The sequence below is a fragment of the Mercenaria mercenaria genome, chromosome 8 (assembly GCF_021730395.1).
Source record: "Mercenaria mercenaria strain notata chromosome 8, MADL_Memer_1, whole genome shotgun sequence".
NCBI lineage: Eukaryota > Metazoa > Mollusca > Bivalvia > Venerida > Veneridae > Mercenaria > Mercenaria mercenaria.
The window spans coordinates 62760208-62765211 of record NC_069368.1 but is presented as its reverse complement, the minus strand read 5'-3'; the positions used below and the strand labels follow the sequence as shown (position 1 = coordinate 62765211).

At 31.4% G+C, this 5004-nt stretch overlaps 1 long non-coding RNA gene across 1 annotated transcript; it reads left to right on the top strand.

The window, feature by feature from the left end:
* The first annotated feature begins 2277 nt into the window (after positions 1-2277).
* Positions 2278-4544, top strand: LOC128559182 (uncharacterized). The gene is made up of 4 exons (XR_008372249.1): positions 2278-2432; positions 3107-3176; positions 3567-3667; positions 4134-4544. It is a non-coding gene; the product is annotated as an uncharacterized LOC128559182 (long non-coding RNA).
* Positions 4545-5004: the final 460 nt, after the last annotated feature.

Sequence of the window (5004 nt, the reverse complement as noted above, 5' to 3'; positions counted from 1 at the left end):
ACGCGGGATATAGGTATCCAATATCACATTGACCATTTTTGCTGCTGGCAATACTGGATATATTTCCGTCGGGTATCTGACGATATACACTCAAGGTAATCGTATAAATTTTTTTGTGAAAATCAGATCAAAGATAAACATTAATGACTGTTTTGTATGAGGAAAAATGTTATCGTGTGGTCTTACTTTCATAACATGCACGCATGAACTATGCTGTTTAGCTCAAAACCCTTGGACTTAAGGAAAACAAGGAAACAAGGATGGATATACAACAGTAAAATACACATTTCAAAAACGCAACCCACCGTACGCGGACGTGCGAATGACTATCACACATAAACAAACATGCAAACACATGTACAAACAAAAGAAGCAAACACACGTGGCGTCGCCAAAGAACGGTGAGTGGCACAACAAAGTCATCATTACCAAAACATCATGATTGATGTAGGTGTTCATTTAAGAAAATATTTTGTTTTGGTGTTCATGTGAAATGAACGACAGAATAGGATCGGCAAATCCATATCCAATTTTTGCCAGTACTATTCTGTCCTCGTTTCACATGAACACCGAAAAAAGGTTTCATTTCTTATATTTACATTGTATTTTCTTTCCAATTGTAATCAAGATTGAATTATAAATTTTACAGATTTTGTTGCATTTAACATAAAAAAACAGCTTCCGGGCCATTATTTTTTTACCAGAGAGAACAACAGCCACGTCATCAAAGCAACGTTATCCGTGACTATACGCGGACGTCGTCAAAACAGCGGCCCGTTATCACTAAGTAGAGCTGACGTAACTTTCGCGGCTTCATTTTCGTGTTCATATATAAATTTCCACAGAAAGGAAAAATGTCAATATTTATTATTATTATTTTGCAAAAAATAAATTGTATCAATATTTATTAGATTACAATGCGCATTCCAGAAAATAAACAAAGCAGTTAAGTTGCTGCGGTTTTAGTATACGAAGTGAACATGTGCTTGATATCCGTACGATATAAGACACGTGTCCCGTAACCAGACACCTTGCAGTCACTTAAATATTTACTAAAATATTTATATCTAACCCTGATGGTCGGAAGTAGAAGACGAAATAAAAACATACCAGCAAATGTAGCGATTATGATTTCATACTTTGAATAAAGATTGAACCTGATAATGCATGAAAGATCAACGCAAATATAATAATAAGTTCAAAAATATGTAAGACCTGCGAGGCATGCATGCAATGTAACAAAAATATATGGAAAATCACTGAGCCATTTATATTTTCACATAGCGCATATCTGAGATATGTATGACAAATTAGGTTATTTATTATATGGACTTTATAAAACGTCAGGCTCACTGGCACAAAATATTTCAAACCATTTTAAAGCCATCACGCAATATGCAGAAAAAAATCGGGAGCAAGGAGCGATCTAACTGTTGGGTCGATTGTATGACAACATTAAAAGTGCTTATTTACGAAGCGCGGTGTTTTTACTGGGGACTTTTTAGCTGTGTATCAAACGTAAAAGTAATTTTATATCAATTGCTGCTTTCCAAGAATACACTCTTAGGCGGTGTATATGCTTTATGAGATGCATACATAACAGTTAGCTAAACTCAAAATATGTAAATTGCAATAAATGAAGACTTTTACTTTAGTCCTAAGCTATCTAAAAGACACAAACACGACTAGTTAATATAATTACTAAACTATAGATACTATTCGCGGGCGACACTGCATTACAACCTCGTTGAGACGTAGAATTGCAATAAAGTTGTGTAAAAATGCACTACATCTAAAATCGAAATGAATTCTCTCACATTCGTAAATATTCGCTTCACTATTATATAGCTGAAAACTATAAAGGTATGTGTACTTAAGTAGAGTAATTTGCTCAAGATCAAAGCTGATTTCGTGATCTTATTTTAAATAATTTCACATGCAAACCTCTACAATATTTTACGAGGGGTAATAAATAAATAAAAGGCGAAGTGCTCTAACATCTCTGAGCAAGGTACTATTTTGCTGATGTTCATTTAAAAGACTTAAACATATAGAACATAACAGGGGAAAAAATCCGGAGCATAGGAAGGTGTGAAATGTAGGTCGTATACATGACATCATTTTTTTTTTTTTTTTACGAAGCGCAATGTTTTTATTGGGAACTTTTTAAGTTAATATACAGCAAACGTAAATGCGATTTTCATTAAATTACAGCTTCCTTACAAAAAACAAAATCTATTATCAATGTTGATCTTATATGTGATGTATACATATAGGCATTTAACTAGAGCATTTTATTTTCAAGGGAAATAATTGTGGTCTGACTGTATTATTTTGAAAATCACAGTTGAGATTTTTTTTATGTGTGCACCGGTACAGTTTTGTGGGGAAGCGAAAGTTGCCATGGAATTTTGTCTTCTTCTAAAAACAAGGTAAGTTGACAGTTTTTGTTGAAATATATATCTGATAGCTGACACATAGGAGAATGTTTTGGTTTATATCCATCTTACAGATTTTTTTGAAAATGAAGAGAAACAGGGGGAATTCTGTAAATTTCTTCTTATGCAAATGAGCTGAAAATGTATTGAAATGACTAGATCAGAAGTTTATGCCTTTCCAGTAAGTTTTTCCCTACCTTTGACGATAGTTATTAAAAAGTATAGATATCAACCTCTTTGCTGATATTAGTACCTAAAATTTTCAGCCTGTGAATAGCTGTGGAAATTTGGGACTTCCTTTTTTGAAGATATAAATAGATCTAAGCTATATTTAGACTAAAGTTTTTTTTCAGTATAACAGCATGTAGAGAACCCTTACATACAGTCAAATATTCTTGATATTGCAAGGAAATATAATGCATTTTTCAAGTGCTTGCTGTTTCTTATGTTGTGCATACTTGATATAGGTCATTGTCAATGTCAACTATCATTATACTGACATTTGAAGTTGTTGTTTTTTTCTAAATTACCTCCCTTATATATGCATTTTATTGATAATTACTTCCCTTTATTTTTAGCAAAAATTCTCAGATTGCATTTAATTAACTCCCTTTATTTAACATGAAAAATTCTCTTGTGTAATGATTATTTGTATATTTTACTTTCAGTGTCTGATACATGTAGTTGCAGTCTGTCTTTGGAAGCTGTAGAAATAACAAGAAAGGGACTGACATAGTGGTATAGTTTGTTATATATGAAGTTTATTGATGTCATTCATGTCATGATGATATCATTAAAGTATAACATACATTGATTTCTGACAGTCATGTGTTATTACATTTGAACTGAGACTGTTTATAATCAGGTTCATGATATTTTTTAATATACATGTATACAGTAGTTGCATTTTTTTCAATATTAATTGCAGCTTTATAAATTAGAACACTTCAGGTTCATGTTTGATATAGTTATTAATGATTATAATTTTAATCATACAATGAGTTATGAGATATTTTATTAATTTTAATATATTTATATTAATATATGTAAAAAGTCTGTATTAAATGCATAGGTCATCTTTTGTACAAAAATAAAGGAAAAAATATGTTGTATAATTTTCATTTTCAGTTTTGGTAGGGAAAAGTTTGAGTATGTACATGTACAGTTGTTTGACCTGTGTTACCCTGTGGCAGTCCAAGCAGATGTTACCATTATGAAAAATGCAGGAGGTATTATGCTTTTGTATGTTAAACAAAGGTCTCAAAGCATTTATAATATGCTGTATGGCTACATTCTTGCTCCTGAAATAACTGTACAAGACAGCTATAAGACTGACATTCCTGCAAGATGTGAACCTTCTGGACTTTATGTCAGCCTGGCATAAACATTTCTTTCCTGTAGCTTTGTGTATCCCTCAATTTACTAAGTACATATCTCCATTCAAAATATGATAGTAGATATGGTTTAGTAATAAATGTGTGGATAGCTTTGTAATGTCAACATTTCAAATAGAGAATGAACATGTACTTTGATAATAAATATTGAAATACAAATTTCAGTATATTGTATCAGTCAGCAAAAACATGAAGTACATTTGTATCTTTGTATTAAGAGCAATTATATTCAAATGCTTTGACACTGATTTTATGTTGAATTCCTAGAATGTGTGTGAATTAATGTTTTACAATATTTCAGAACTTGAAGACAATGGTTAGTGCAGAATGGACATAAAAGTTATGATAAAAGTAACAGATATAAATAAGGTAAACTATTGTGATAAAAAGACATGGCCAGTGCTGCACATCACAAAGGCAATATTTGAATTTAATTTTTTGTCACTTATGAGTTCTGTAAAGCTGATTTTGCAATATATATAAAATGATTAGGATTATTTTTTTTACTGTGATCATTTTTTCACATGATTTTGTCAAGACTGACAATTTGTTCATTGGAATAAGATAATTAAAGGCGGCATTGTGTCACATAAAAATATGTCTGCATAGTTGCCTAACATTAAATGTCAAATTGTAAACAAGGAAATTCTAAATTGGAAAATCCTTTGTTGTTTTTCTTCATTTAGCTCAGTTGAAGGAGATGAAGTTTGAAGCAATTTTCACAGTACAACTCTCCAGAGTAGCTCACTCTGAAGCAAAAACCTCTCTTTAACAACATCATGAGAATTTCCCTAAGCTGAATATAACTATCAAATTTACTTCTCCAGAACAACAACCTCAAAGTAACTAAAATATTTGTATATCCCACAGGGTATTGCTCTACAGAGGTTGCATTGTACTTATAATATCTATGATTTCAAATGCTTTAAGAAAAACAACACTTTCAACAAGGGGAAAAGTGAACATATATTACTCATAAGGTGAAGTTTTGGCAGTTCTCAAGTTCATTGTTTTTGCATGCTATATAAAAGCACTTTAGGTAGTTTATCATTATTACATCATATACTAATCAGAGGTTGTAGGTTGTTGTTGGAGGTTTTAGTGTGAGATCATAGGTGAACATCATCAGATTTATCTGTTTATTTTTTTTTCACCATTTTATTGAATATGTA